The following is a 15,968-nucleotide window of genomic DNA, read 5'->3' as shown; positions in this document are numbered from 1 at the left end:
CTGGTGTGTACCTCAAGGAGATTTAACTTTGAGGGAAAATAATCCATGATTTAAGTTGCATGTTGTAGGAAGTAATGCAGCAGGAACCACCTGCACCAACGGAGAATGAGCTTTGCAAAGAACCGGATGAGTTCAGCAATGATCCAAACCAAGCTGGTTCTGGCATCCAACAATCAAACCTGCTGCTTTTCCTGTCCTGATCAACCACCCTGACAAAAAGGGAATCAAGTCGTTGCGTCTTCTTATGGATATTTTGCAGAGGAGGTCCGTGGAATGGGTGAATAATATCTGTCTATATGTTATGGGACACAGGACAGTGATTAATGAGGACATATAAACCTGCATGTTGGATGTAAATATAGTTTAAGTACGTAGTATGAGTTTTAAGTGTTGGTAAGAGAGGATTTCAGGAATAGATAGAACTAGATACAATGGAGTGGTCAGAAGACACATTGACGTATCTGGCAATGTAGGACCTGACATGGAATAAGGGGTGGAGACTGTATTGGGTCTGACTGGGATGGAGCTAACTTTCCTCATATCAACCTGTATGGTGTTCTGGTTTGGATTTGTGACCAAAACAGTGTTGATAATATACCAATGTTTTAGTGTCCTGGGTTCGGCCAGGACAGGGTTAATTTTCACCGGAATCCAAGAAGGGAATCCAGGAAGGGACACAGCCGGGCGGGCTGACCCCACCTGGCCAAACAGAGCAGGGTATTCCATACCATGTGTCGTCATGCTGGGTTCCGGTGGGGGGGGCGGCGCGGCGGGAACTCTCTCGCAGCTCGGGAGTTGGCAGTGGCGGTCGTGGAGGGCAGCTCTCCGGGTTGTGCGGTTTGTGTTGTGTTTTCTCCTTATCTGTATCGTTGTTGTTCCTGTTCCCTTTGTTTGCTGTTCTGTTAAACTGCCCTTATCCTGACCCACCGGTTTCTGCCTGTTTCTTTCCATTCTCCTCCGCACCCCGGCAAGGGGAGGGGCGGCCGCGTGGCGCTTTTGTTGCCGGCTGCAGCCGAACCAGAACATTAAATTTGGCGCCCAAGCATGGGGCGGGGATAACGGCAGGGCTGAGCCGCGTGTGTTAAAACAGCTTTCTTAGATTTTGTTAAATTTTGTTATACGCATTTTTCTGTGTTGATTAAATAGTCGCCGGTAAAAATGTTTTTGACTTCGATCAGATGGCTGTGGTATTTCAATCCTTATTTGCAGTATGTATTCACTGCTGTGCTGTTCATTACCTCGGGGAAAAGGATCAGGATGACAATTTTGCTGTACTGTATGATATCAACCTATGACATGATAACATCACTGTGCATGAAATTAGGCTTGTATTTGCATGCGGCACTGCGGTCTTTTCCATACCTCGGATCCTATGTCTTAGAATTTGTGAATAATCGAACCCAGCCTGTGGGGAAAACCGGAGGGGATGCCTTCCCCCACTCTTTCGTCCCCCCTCTTTCCCTCAGGCTGGTCCTAACGGCTTTTGAGAATTTCGAGTACCCGTGGGATGCTCAGGCCAGCACTCTCCTTTTGTTATGCCTCCTGAATGGGTTTTGGGTTTTGTTTAGGGTTAAACAAGCCGTTAAGAACATCATACAGAGACCTGCCCCGGGGCTGGATAGCTGTGAGTGGCTGGGTGTGTGGGACAGCATGGGCAGGTGTCTAGAGCAGTGGGCACCTCCGGTGTCTTTGAAACTCACCCCTGAACAGGTGCAGAATCCGGACAAACTAGTAAAATATCTGTAAAAAGTGTGCTGCCACCCTGTGAACTCCAGAGAGACACAAATCACCGCAACGTGCTGGGGTCTGGCCCACGCCTACCGAGCCCTGTTCAACACTGTTCAGTGCCCTAAAGGGGAAAAAGGGGGGGAAACGAAGCGGCAGGCACTGCGGCTGGCGCTGCCCCCCCAGCCGGCCCTGCAGCCCCTCCAGCCCAGCAGGCAGTCACAGCCCCCCCCCCGACCGGCACCACGGCTGCTGCAGCCACTGGCGTTGTCCCGGCTTTCCCTGCGGGCACGGCAGTTGCGGCAGCTCCAGCTCCAGCCCCAGCTCCAGCTGCAGGCATCGCGGCTGAGCCCAACGACCAACCTGTGCCGGTAGCAGTCGCCCCCGTAAAACTAAAGAAAGACGCAAAGAGAGCAGATCGCTCCGGGAGGGATGACGATGGGCCAGGGTCATCGCGGGAGATAGAGACAGAGCCCACCACCCGGTCCCTGTCCCTGAGCGAGCTGCGAGACATGCGGAAAGATTCCAGCCACCACCCAGGCAAGCACATTGTCACCTGGCTGCTGCGGTGCTGGGATAACGGGGCCAGCAGCTTGGAATTAGAGGGCAAGGAAGCCAAGCAGCTGGGATCCCTGGCCAGGGATGGGGGCATTGACAAGGCCATTGGGAAAAAGGAACAAGTCCTCAGCCTCTGGAGGCAACTTCTGTCAGGCGTGAGGGAGAGGTACCCCTTCAGTGATGATATTGTATGTTATCCCGGCAAGTGGACCAATATGGAGAGGGGTATTCAGTACTTGAGGGAATTAGCTGTGCGGGAGCTGGTTTACTATGAACCAGATGATGACCAGTTACCCACAGACCCAGATGAAGTCCAGTGCACACGATCCATGTGGAGGAAGTTTGTGCGGAGCGCACCATCCTCATATGCCAACTCACTGGCAGTAGTAAACTGGAAAGGTAAGGAGTCACCAACAGTGGATGAGGTGGCTGTCAGACTCCGGCAATATGAGGAAAGTCTCTCTTCCTCCCTTGTCTCAGCTGTGGAGAAACTGACCCGTGAGGTGCGGCAAATCAAAGAGAATATATCCTACTCTGCACCTGTACGGGCCAGCATCTCAGCCATTAGGGGCAGGCGTTTCTCTGCTCAGGAGAAAGAATACAGAGGCTATACACCCCGGGGCACCCTGTGGTTTTACCTGCGTGACCACAGAGAGGACATGAGGAAGTGGGATGGAAAACCCACCTCAAGTCTAGAGGCATGAGTGCGTGAGTTGCGAGGTAAAACAATCACCAAAGGGGATTCTGCTAGGAAAAATGTCGCTCCAGTTTCCAGCAGCCAGCTCTCCAGACCAGGTAGGCAGTTTGACCTTGATTCCGATCCTCTGGAGGGAACCTCCAAGTCATTTTTACAGCAGGTGAGCAGCAAATTCTCTGACCAGGATTAGAGGGGCCCTGCCTCCAGCCAGGTGGAGGAAAGGGACAACCGTGTTTATTGGACGGTGTGGATTCGGTGGCCTGGCACGTCAGATCCACAAGAGTATAAAGCTCTAGTGGACACTGGTGCACAGTGTACTTTCATGCCATCAGATTTCCAAGGGTCAGAGTCCATTTGCATTTCGGGAGTGACAGGGGGGTCCCAAGAGCTGAGTGTATTGGAGGCTGAAGTGAGCCTCACTGGGCAGGAGTGGCAGAAGCACCCCATTGTAACTGGCCCCGAGGCTCCGTGCATCCTTGGGATAGACTGTCTTAGGAGAGTGTATTTCAAGGACCCAAGGGGGTATCGGTGGGCTTTTGGCATAGCTGCTGTGGAGACGGAAGAAATTAAACAGCTGTCCATTTTGCCTGGTCTCTCGGAGGATCCTTCCGTTGTGGGGTTGCTGAGGGTTGAAGAACAACAGGTGCCAATCGCAACCACAACGGTGCACCGGCGACAGTATCGTGCCAACCGAGACTCCCTTCTCCCCATTCATCAGCTGATCCGCCAGCTGGAGAGTCAAGGAGTGATCAGCAAAACTCGCTCACCCTTTAACAGTCCCATATGGCCAGTGAGAAAATCTACTGGAGAGTGGAGACTGACAATAGACTACTGTGGCCTGAATGAAGTCACACCACCGCTGAGTGCTGCCCTGCCAGACATGCTAGAACTTCAATATCAGCTGGAGTCAAAGGCAGCCAAGTGGTATGCAACAATTGACATCGCTAATGCATTCTTCTTCATCCCTTTGGCAGCAGAGTGCAGGCCACAGTGTGCTTTCACCTGGAGGGGCATCCAGTACACCTGGAATCGACTGCCCCAGGGGTGGAAACACAGTCCCACCATTTGCCATGGACTAATCCAGACTGCACTGGAAAAGGGTGAAGCTCCAGAACATCTGCAGTACATCGAAGACATCATTGTATGGGGTGACACAGCGGAGGAAGTTTTTGAGAAAGGGGAGAAAATAGTTCAGATCCTTCTGAAAGCCGGTTTCGCCATTAAGCGAAGTAAAGTCAAGGGACCTGCGCAAGAGATCCAGTTTTTGGGGATAAAATGGCAGGATGGGCGCCGTCAAATCCCAATGGATGTCATCAACAAAATAGCAGCTATGTCTCCACCAACCAGCAAAAAGGAAGCACAGGCCTTCCTGGGTGTTGTGGGTTTTTAGAGGATGCACATCCCAAATTACAGCCAGATTGTAAGCCCTCTCTATCAAGTGACCCGGAAGAAGAATGATTTTGAATGGGGTCCTGGGCAAAAAACAAGCATTTGAACAAATTAAACGGGAGATAGTTCATGCCGTAGCCCTTGGTCCAGTCCGGTCAGGGCAAGATGTTAAAAACGTGCTCTACACCACAGCCGGGGAGAATGGCCCAACCTGGAGTCTCTGGCAGAAAGCACCAGGGGAGACTCGAGGTCGACCCCTGGGGTTTTGGAGCCGGGGATACAAAGGATCCGAGGCCCACTATATTCCCGCTGAAAAAGAGAGTCTGGCAGCATATGAAGGCGTTCGAGCTGCTTCAGAAGTGGTCGGCACTGAAGCACAGCTCCTCCTAGCACCACGACTGCCGGTCCTGGGCTGGGTGTTCAAAGAGAGGGTCCCCTCTACGCATCATGCCACCAATGCTATGTGGAGTAAGTGGGTCGCGCTGATCACCCAGCGCGCCCGAATGGGAAACCCCAGTCGCCCAGGAATTCTGGAGGTAATCATGGACTGGCCAGAAGGCAAAGAATTTGGAGCATCGCCAGAGGAGGAGGTGACAGGTGCTGAAGAGGCCCCACTGTATAACCAGCTGCCAGAAGATAAGAAACAGTATGCCCTGTTCACGGATGGGTCCTGTCGCATTGTGGGGAAGCAGCGGAGTTGGAAGGCTGCTGTATGGAGCCCTACACGACAAGTCGCGGAAACTGCCGAGGGAGAAGGTGAATCAAGCCAGTTTGCAGAGGTGAAAGCCATCCAGCTGGCTTTAGACATTGCCAGTCGAGAGAAGTGGCCAGTGCTCTATCTTTACACTGACTCCTGGATGGTGGCCAATGCCCTGTGGGGGTGGCTGCAGCAATGGAAGAAGAACAACTGGCAGCGCAGAGGCAAACCTATCTGGGCTGCCCCATTGTGGCAAGATATTGCTGCCCGGCTTGAGCAGTTGATTGTAAAAGTGCGTCACGTGGATGCCCACGTCCCTAAGAGTCAGGCCACTGAAGAACATCAAAACAACCACCAGGTGGATCAGGCTGCTAAGATTGAAGTGGCTCAGGTGGATCTGGACTGGCAACATAAGGGTGAACTCTTTATAGCTCGGTGGGCCCATGACACCTCGGGCCACCAAGGAAGAGACGTGACATACAGATGGACTCGTGACTGAGGGGTGGACTTGACCATGGACACCATCGCACAGGTTATCCATGAATGTGAAACATGCGCTGCAATCAAGCAAGCCAAGTGGGTAAAACCTCAGTGGTATGGAGGACGATGGCTAAAATCTAAATACGGGGAGGCTTGGCAGATTGACTACATCACACTGCCACAAACCCGCCAAGGCAAGCGCTATGTGTTCACAATGGTGGAGGCCACCACCGGATGGCTGGAAACCTACCCTGTGCCCCATGCCACCGCCCGGAATACCATCCTGGGCCTGGAAAAACAAGTCCTGTGGCGACATGGCACTCCCGAAAGAATTGAGTCGGACAACGGGACTCACTTTTGCAACAGCCTCATAGACACCTGGGCCAAAGAACATGGTATCGAGTGGGTGTATCACATCCCCTACCATGCACCAGCCTCTGGAAAGATCGAACGGTACAATGGGCTGCTAAAAACCACCTTGAGAGCAATGGGGGGTGGGACTTTCAAAAATTGGGATACCCATTTAGCAAAGGCCACCTGGTTGGTTAACACCAGAGGATCCACCAACCGGGCTGGTCCTGCCCAGTCAAAACCTCAGCGCCCCGTAGAAGGGGATAAAGTCCCTGTAGTGCACATGCGGAACATGTTAGAGAAGACGGTTTGGGTTAGTCCTGCCTCGGGCAAAGGCAAGCCCATCCGCGGGATTGCTTTTGCTCAAGGACCTGGGTGTACCTGGTGGGTAATGCGGAAGGATGGGGAAGTCCGATGTGTACCTCATGGGGATTTGATTTTGGGTGAGAATAGTCCATAAATAAATAAATTGTATAAAGTTGCATGCACAACTTTTTCTTTTCTTATTAATCTGTCATTATCTCGACCCACAAATTTTTTTCATCTTATTTTCTCCCCCTGTCCTTTTGAGGAGGGGCAGTCTGGCAGCCAAGCAAGGTCAACCCACCACAGTTTAAGCAAACACGAGATGGCATTAGCTATATCTGAATTATATTGAAATATTTTTCTGCTTCCTGTCTCATTTGCTCACATTACTAAGTATAGTTTACTAAAGAGAAGGCATAGAGAGGGGCAAAAAGGGTAATCGAAGCGCTAAAATACAGTCTGTGCAGCAGTAACTATGAATGCCTATAGTGTTAACACTAATGCAGAGAAGTCAAAGCCACTGTAGAGTTAGAGCAACACACATATTAAGCCCTTACATCCAAATTTTCACATTTGAAGTGGAAGCTGGTTTGTGGATAAATCCAAATTTGCAGATTTAGTCTTTGTGTCTAACCTTATCCAGACTTATGAATACATTAGCACAATTTTTTATACTAAATGAGTTGCTGCTCTTGAAATCCCTGCAGACACAGTTGCAGCTGTGGCTACTTAATTGCAGAGAGCATCGCACACCATTTGAGGATCCCAGCTGGGCTTCAGCCCAAAATGCATGCAAGGCACTCGGTGGACACAAAGGCAGGGCTGGACATGCTACAGCTACTTTACCTGCAAACACTTACAGATGTCAGCAGACTCTGTGATCTGCAGCCTTGGACTTCAGTGGCTACCAGCAAGCGGAGTCTCACCTTCAGCACTTGCATCCTTCTACAAGTCTGTCCCATGCTCTATTCTGAACTGAAAGACATCACTTGAAAGCAATTCCTGCAAGTCCCTGTGAAGCAGAGACTATAGACAACCTTGGAAAGCATAAACAGCATATGCCACAATCTGTCTGTCCTGGTTTTGGCTGGGATAGAGTTAATTTCCCTCCCAGTAGCTGCTGTGTTTTGGATTTAGTATCAGAAGAATGCTGATAACACTGATGTTTTCAATTGTTGCTAAGAAATCAAGGACTTTTTCCAGTTTTTCATATTCAGCTAATGAGCAGGTGTACAGGAGCTGGGAGGGAGCGTAGCCAGATAGATAGCCCAAGCTGGCCAATGAAAGTATTCCATACTATGGATGTCATGCTCAGTTTATAAAGGGGGGTTGGACAGGGGGCAGGAATCTCCTTTTTTTTCTTTCTCTTTTCCATGAGGGGGACTGGCTGAGAATTGGTCATCGGGTGGTGAGAAAATTGTATTGTGTATAGTTCATTTTGCATAGTCGTTGTTACTAGTAGTAGTAGTAGTATTTGTTGTCTTTTTAAACTGTCTTTAGTTCAATCCACCAATTTTATCTTTTGCCCATTTCTCCTCCCCATCCCTTTGGGGGGAAGGGAAGGGGTGAGCGAGTGGCTGTCTAGTGCTTAGTTGCTGGCTGCCGAGTTAAACCAAGACACTGTCACTCAGGGATTATTAGGTTTATTGCTAGAACTCCACTAATTCCAAGATCATTGTGAAATACAAGATTTAAGTGAATGCAAAACTAGGAAACTGGAAAATTCATTTAGCCTTTTCATTTTTCTGTACTTTCTCTTTTCATGATCCGTTTGTAAGTAGTATCTGCTTTGCAGTTTGATATTCATCTACACTGGTTTACAGTGGAGGAAGGGTAGGGCATCAGTTCACTAAGGACAAGTTTCAGAATAAAACTTGTGCCATACAATTGCATAAAAACCAAAGTTCAGATATTTCTATACCCAGCTATTTGATATTATAGCGGGAACACAGACTACTGGATATTACCTTTTATAGAGCATTATCACCACCAGTTCATAAGGTGTTATAACCTCTCCTGCCCAGCAAGGAGTGACAAGAAGGTATAAATGAAAAAATGTACTGAGGATATCAGTATTGATGTAACTGACTGTATCTTAAGACACTATTTCCACAAGACACCTTGGATCCAGAGCACCGTCCAACAGATACAGAGGGCATGGTGGAATCCACAGTCAGATTTCCTTGTTTAGAAATTCCAATTCCTATCATATAATTCAGACAATTATATCAGACTGTGAAGAAAAAAATGCTTCTTAAAAATCAAAGTCTAATATATTTCCATATTTTAAACTAAGATCTAGATACAAGTGACTGCGACACTTCATTGCCCAGTTGCCGGGTACGCTGCCACATAGCCTGGGTGATTCCCAAAGCCCACCAAGACAGAGGGCCTTTTTGACAAAAACCTGGTGCCTGAAGTCAGGAAGTTTGAGGCCTGCCTGGAAAAAGTCTAGCTGAAGACTAGACGCTTAAGGGCAAAGCCCTATCTATCTAAGCCCTGATGGTTATTTGAAAGCCCAATTCCCCATTATGTATTTGAAGCCAAATTTCCACATTTTATTCCAACGTTGACTGGAATAAGGGCTAAGAGCCTGGTCTGCAGCAGAGGTGCTCCTAGCACTGGAGTGTAGGCAGGAACACTTCTCCTACCTCTCCCATCTTCCTTCCAGCCTCAGAGAAAAGGTGAAGTGCAGACCAGTTCAAAAAGCACGGTTGTGGCATATTACGGCATGGACTCAGCTTGTGGTGCAAGTGAGACCAAGTTTATTTTGCAGGCAGTGCTTTATACATCTTTACCCAGACGTTAGTTCCTGGGAGCTTTCTATCCCGATAAGGCAGCTATTTGCACGAGGTTCTCTATTCTACTTCTGTCCAATCCATAGCCATATCACACGCCAGCTCAGCCAATGAGGTTGCTGATCACGCGCTGTCCATGCGCTGGCTGACAGTACACAATCGCTGCTTTTTCACTCCTTATCATGTACTCGGCTCCTTCAGCACATCCACAAGTCCTGTTTACTTCAGCATTTTTCTCTTCTGTTTATTACAGCAATCTGCTTTTGTCCCCGTCCTCTACACACAGTCACAGCTGCCTGGGGAGGATGACTCCCCTGCACCCGGTACGAGCATCTGGCACCCTGAGACGTGCAGCTTGGTGGTTCCTGCTGCAGCCCAGGATGCTGCCCACTGTTCTGAGTTCCAGTTTGTGACATTTTCCCTTCCTCATAGACTTCGCAGCTTAAGGAAGTGGTTTACACAGATGAAGGTGAATATTCATTCCCCTCCATCTCCTTTTTACACTTCACTGGGTTGATGGTGAAGTCTGATTAAAGCAACAGAATCTAAGAACCAATATATTGTTACTTAAACTAAGCAGATGATTTTCACATAAATTTTTTAAAGGCAGCGTAATTCACTACAGTCTTTCAGAATAAAGCTAGCCTTGACTCTCCAGAATGCCTTGGAGTGCTCTTGCTGTGGGATGAATGACAGTTTACATGACAGAAATATTACCCTACAACTTTTTGGTGGCAAGCAAAATTTCACAAACATGACAAATTAGAACATAGGCTTTCTTTTACAGAATCACAGAATCACAGAATAGTAGGGGTTGGAAGGGACCTCTGTGGGTCATCTAGTCCAACCCCCCGGCCAAAGCAGGGTCACCTACAGCAGGCTGCAAAGTACTTTGTCCAGGCGGGTCTTGAATATCTTCAGAGAAGGAGACTCCACAACCTCCCTGGGCAGCCTGTTCCAGTGCTCCGTCACCCTCAGAGGGAAGAAGTTCTTCCTCATGTTCAGACGGAACTTCCTGTGCCTCAGTTTGTGCCCATTGCCCCTTGTCCTGTCACTGGGCACCACTGAAAAGAGCTTGGCCCCATCCTCCTGATACCCACCCTTCAGATACTTCTAAGTATATATAAGGTCCCCTCACAGCCTTCTCTTCTTCAGGCTGAACAAGCCCAGCTCCCTCAGCCTCTCCTCGTAGGAGAGATGCTCCAGTCCCCTCATCATCCTCGTAGCCCTCCGCTGGACTCTCTCCAGTAGCTCTTCATCTTTCTTGAACTGAGGAGCCCAGAAATGGACAGAGTACTCCAGATGGGGCCTCACCAGGGCAATGTAGAGGGGAAGGAGAACCTCCCTCGACCTGCTGGCCACACTCCTCTTGATGCACCCCAGGATCCCATTGGCCTTCTTGGCAGCCAGGGCGCACTGCTGGCTCATGGTCAACCTGTCGTCCACCAGGACACCCAGGTCCCTCTCCGCAGAGCTGCTCTCCAGCAGGTCCACCCCAAGCCTGTACTGGTGCATGAGGTAGTTCCTCCCCAGGTGCAGGACCCTGCATTTGCCCTTGTTGAACCTCATCAGGTTCCTCTCTGCCCAGCTTTCCAGCCTATCCAGGTCACGCTGAACGGCAGCACAGCCTTCCGGTGTGTCTACCACTCCTCCCAGTTTGGTGTCATCAGCAAACTTGCTGAGGGTACATTCTAACTCTTCATCCAGGTCGTTGATGAAGAAGTTAAACAAGACTGGGCCCAGTGCTGACCCCTGGGGGACACCACTTGTTACCAGCCTCCAACTAGAGTCAGTGATGCTGATGACAACCCTCTGAGTTCTGCCATTCAGCCACTTCTCAATCCACTTCACCGACCACTCGTCCAGCCCACACTTCTTGAGCTTCCCTAGGAGGATATCATGGGAGACTGTGTCGAAAGCCTTGCTGAAGTCGAGGTAGACAACATCCACGGCTCTCCCTTCGTCTACCCAGCCAGTCATGTCATTGTAGAAAGCTATTAGATTGGTCAGGCATGATTTCCCCTTGGTGAATCCATGCTGACTACTCCTGATAACCTTCTTTTCCTCCACTTGCTTGATGATGGCCTCCAGGATAAGCTGCTCCATCACCTTTCCCGGGATGGAGGTGAGGCTGACCGGCCTGTAGTTCCCTGGGTCCTCCTTCTTGCCCTTTTTGAAGATTGGAGTGACATCGGCCTTTCTCCAGTCCTCGGGCACCTCTCCTGTCCTCCAGGACCTCTCAAAGATGATGGAGAGTGGCTCAGCAATGACATCCGCCAGCTCCCTCAGCACTCGTGGGTGCATTCCATCGGGGCCCATGGATTTGTGGACGTCCAGATCGCTTAAGCGATCCCTCACACAGTCCTCCTCGACCAAGGGAAAGTCGTCCTCTCTGTAGGCTTCTTCTCTTACCTCCGGGGCCTGGGATTCCTGAGGGCCAGTCTTAGCACTGAAGACTGAAGCAAAGAAGGCATTCAGTAGCTCTGCCTTCTCTGCATCCTCCGTCACCAGGACACCCGCCTCATTCAGCAGCGGCCCCACATTGTCCCTAGCCTTCCTTTTGCTGCTGATGTAGTTGAAGAAGCCCTTCTTGTTGTTTTTGACATCCCTTGCCAGCTTCAATTCCAGGTGGGCCTTGGCCTTCCTCGTCGCATCCCTGCACGCTCTGACCACGTTTCTGTACTCTTCTCAAGTGGCCTACCCCTCTTTCCACATTCCATGGACCTTTCTCTTCTGCCTGATCTCCGCTAGAAGCTCCTTGTTCAACCATGCAGGTCTCCTGCCTCCTTTGCTCGATTTCTTTCTCAGGGGGATGCATTGCTCCTGAGCATGGAAGAAGTGTCATTTAAAGAGCGGCCAGCACTCATGGATGCCCCTGCCTTCGAGAGCCGTGTCCCATGGGATTCCTCCCAGTAGCTCCTTGAAGAGGCCAAAGTCAGCCCTCCTGAGGTCCAGGGTTTTGATCCTGCTTATCACCCTGCTTCCTCCACGCAGGATCCTGAACTCGACCATTTCATGGTCACTGCAGCCGAGTCTACCTCCAACCTTCACATCCTCCACCAGTCCCTCCTTGTTTGTTAATACAAGGTCCAGCAGAGCGCCTTTCCTTGTTGAATCCTCTACCACTTGCATTGATGATAACTTTCTGCTGCTCTGTAGGAACCTCCTGGATTGCGCCTGCCTAGCTGTATGTTCTTCCCAGCTGATGTCAGGGTGGTTCAAGTCCCCCATGAGAACCAGGGCCTGTGACTGTGAGGCTGCTTGCAGCTGCCTGTAGAAGGCCTCATCAATCTCCTCCTCCTGGTCAGGTGGCCTGTAGTACACACCCACCGTAATGTCACCTGTATGAGCCTGTCCCTTAATTCTAACCCATAAGCTCTCAACTCGTTCCTCATTTGCCCCCAGGCCAAGCTCAATGCATTCCAGTTGCTCCCTCACATACAGAGCAACTCCACCACCTCTCCTTGTTGGCCTGTCTTTCCTAAAGAGTCTGTAGCCATCCATGACAGCATGCCAGTCATGCGAGTTGTCCCACCACGTTTCTGTGATGGCGACCAGGTCGTAGCCATCCTGCTGTATAATGGCTTCCAGCTCCTCCTGTTTATTGCCCATGCTACATGCATTGGTGTAAACACACTTGAGCTGGGCTGTCAATCTCACCCCTGGCCTTGGCACTCCAAGCCTAGGCTCATCCCTAGTGAGCTGGGCGATGTCCCCTTCCCCCTTCGAACCTAGTTTAAAGCCCTCTCAGTGAGCCCCGCCAGCTCGTGGCCAGGAATCCTTTTTCCCCTTTGAGATAGCTGAGTTCCACTTGTCGCCAGCAGGCCCGGTGCTGTGTACACCTCCCCGTGATCAAAGAAGCCAAAATTTGACCGATGGCACCAGTCCCTGAGCCACCTGTTAACCAGGTGAGTTTTCCTGCCCCTTTCAGTGCTGTTCCCTGCCACTGATAGGATGGAGGAAACTCTTGGTTATTGTACTGGGTCTGACTGGGATGGAGTTAACTTTCTTTATTGCTGTCCGTATGCTGCTGTCCTTTGTACTTGTGGCTAAAACACAGTGTTTTGGCTACTGTTGAACAGTGACCCAAAGTGACCAAAGGTATATTCCATACCATATGACGTTGCACTCAACAGTAAAAGCCCAGGAAACAGAAGAGGAAGGGGGGGGACATTTGTGGTTATGGCTTTTGTCTTCCCAAGCAACCGTTATACGTGCTGAGGCCTTGCTTTCCAAGAAGTGGCTGGACATCTTCCCGCCGATGAGAAACAGTGAATTAATTCCTCTTTTTGCTTTGCTTATGCATGCAACTCTTGCTTTCCCTATTAATCTGTAATTATCTTGATCCATGAGTCTTCTCGCATTCCTTCTACTTTCTCCTCATCCCGTGGGAGAGGGGAATGAGCAAGAGGTAGGGTGGCTACTAGACTGCTGTCTGGGGTCAACCCACCACAGCCCTTTTTGATGCCCAAAGTGGGGCACGAGTGTATTGGGTCTGTCTGGCATGAAGTTAACTTTCCCCATAGCAGCCCTCACAGTGCTGTGCTTTTTATTTGTAGAATCATAGAATGCTTTGAGTTGGAAGGGACCTTTAGAGGTCATCTAGTCCAACCCCCCCTGCAGTGAGCAGGGACATCTTCAACTAGACCAGGTTGCTCAAAGCCCCGTCCAAGTTTTGGCTACTGCTGAGCAGTGCTCACACAGCATCAAGGCTGTCTCTCCAACACCCCACCCCTCAAAGGCCAGTAGGCTGGGGGTGTGCAAGAGGTAGGGAGGGGACACAGCCAGGAAAGCTGAACCAAACTGATCAAAGGGATATTCCATACCATACCAGGAAGGGGAGTGAGAGAGAAGCTTGTTGGGCACCTGACTGCTAGCCAAAGTCAACCTATCACTAAGAGCTAAGGACAGCTTTGATCTGAGCTACTATAGCTGTTGTAGTTGTTATTTGGCAGGTTTCTGTGTTGGTCATAGAGCTTGCTTGCTTTACTGTATAATAGAGTCTAGGGCTTGTTAGTGGCTGCTTTCGGCTCTTGCTGTTTGCTGCATTGCTTATCTCTGTATCTTGCTATGCCCAGGAAAATGTTGATAAAAACAATGTCCATGCACTATGGGTGGTCTGCCATTGATGCCATTCCTGTGTTGGGTGGGCTATCTTGTGGAGAGAATGAGGGATTACACCTCCCTCTTTTCCTCTGAGGTTGGCAGGGCTAGGTTTGTTGCATGGGCTCCTGAGGTTCTTGCACATCCTTATATAAGGTCTTTGATCCTAGACCCACCTATCTAGAAGAGGTAGGACAATCTTCACCAGCAGATTGGCTGACAGTGAATCGTGCTTTAAACTAACAAACTTGGGGGGGGGTAGAGTCCACAGTTGTGACACCTGTATATCCATAAGCAACAGGGTGGATGAGGACTACAAGAACCTTGCTAGGGCATGCAGAGATGCAGTCAGGAAGGCTAAGGCTAAGCTAGAACTTTCTTATGACTAGAACATGACTTGAAAGAGGACTGAAATCTGGCTGCAGAGTAGCCTCAGTGAGTGTGTGTGATGGGGACCATATAGCCCTTCCAAACTTTTTTAACATTAGTATCTTGTAATCCTTACACTTTTAAACTTCACACCCACTGTCCTGTGATCATCCTGTCTCCATTCTGATTGTGACTTATTGCAGGTTTTCTTAGTCCTATACTGTTTTGGGCGTAGATCCACCAAAGACCTTAAATATGAGAACATTTCACTCTCTGGTTCAGCCTTTTGGTAGCAAGATATACCTGCCTAGCACTCCTGAGATGCTCTTCCTTCTAATTTTCCCCCTGAAAGATAGCACAGGTTGAAGCTTGTCCCTGAAGGTGAGCAGCAATATCCCCCTAAACATATAAATTATTTATATGAGCTTGATCTCAGGACTGAAGACATGTTGGCATGGAAAAGCTGTCACCATGTCTTTGGGACATTTTACCTTCAGTAACTTTCTGGTGATGCTGTGGGAAATTATAGCAATCTCACTGTAGTAACTCATTAAAACCCAGCTGAAATGATACGTAAGAATAATACAGAAGTATAGCTAGGGGCCACTTAGTGATGTGGAATATGAACATCAAGTATCTCAGAGAAAAAAATCCTCAAACTTCCATTTCTTTAAATAGAAGTCACAAATATGTAGTGGGAGCAAATGTATTTTCGGCCAGACTCCAGATAGGGTACAGGAAAAGGAATGAGCTTCAGAGATGGTTGCTCCACCCTGCAACTGGAGAACACAAACTATGAGTAAGGATTAAGTATGGGGCTACCTAGTACCCAGACAAAAATATTATGGGATTTGAAAGCAATGAATACCTTTTAAAACTCAGAAGACTGGGCTGATAGAGCAGATGCTGAGAAAAGCAGAATCATGACTGACTGCTTTCAGACACAGAAACAATTAACAAACTGTACCATAAACCATTCTCTGGCTGGCACAACTTCCTCCTAGCCTGTATTCCTGTTTGATGTAACTTGTGCAATTACAGATGAGATTTTCTTTCAACACGTTAGAAATATGATATTTCTCTACAGAGTAATTTATCTGTATAAATATTCTTCCTGACTGATGTTTAGAGGAATGTTCATGTGCTTCCACTCACCTACTGAGTTTAGTTGCTGCATATTTCTTGACCCTTTTCCTCATTATCTGGTTTTCTTTTCTGTATGTTCCAGTATTCATTTACCTCTGTGGAGTGCGAGACATGAACAGCACTTTTTCTTAGGAAGCTTATTTCCAAGATCCTGTTTATTCGTATCTGTGCTTCTCCTCATCTTTTGATTAAGTTCTATCATATCCAAATGTCTCAGCATCTCCAAATCTCTATTAACCATATTCCCCTCTGATAAGTAACAGCTTACTGCTTCCAAAAAGGCCCTTTAGCTATGACTTTTCCTGCCACTACCATACTACTTGAAATACTTTCTCTACAGACTGCGTTC

This window comes from Opisthocomus hoazin, chromosome W, assembly GCF_030867145.1.
Source record: "Opisthocomus hoazin isolate bOpiHoa1 chromosome W, bOpiHoa1.hap1, whole genome shotgun sequence".
NCBI lineage: Eukaryota > Metazoa > Chordata > Aves > Opisthocomiformes > Opisthocomidae > Opisthocomus > Opisthocomus hoazin.
Note: the sequence above shows the minus strand (reverse complement) of the source record.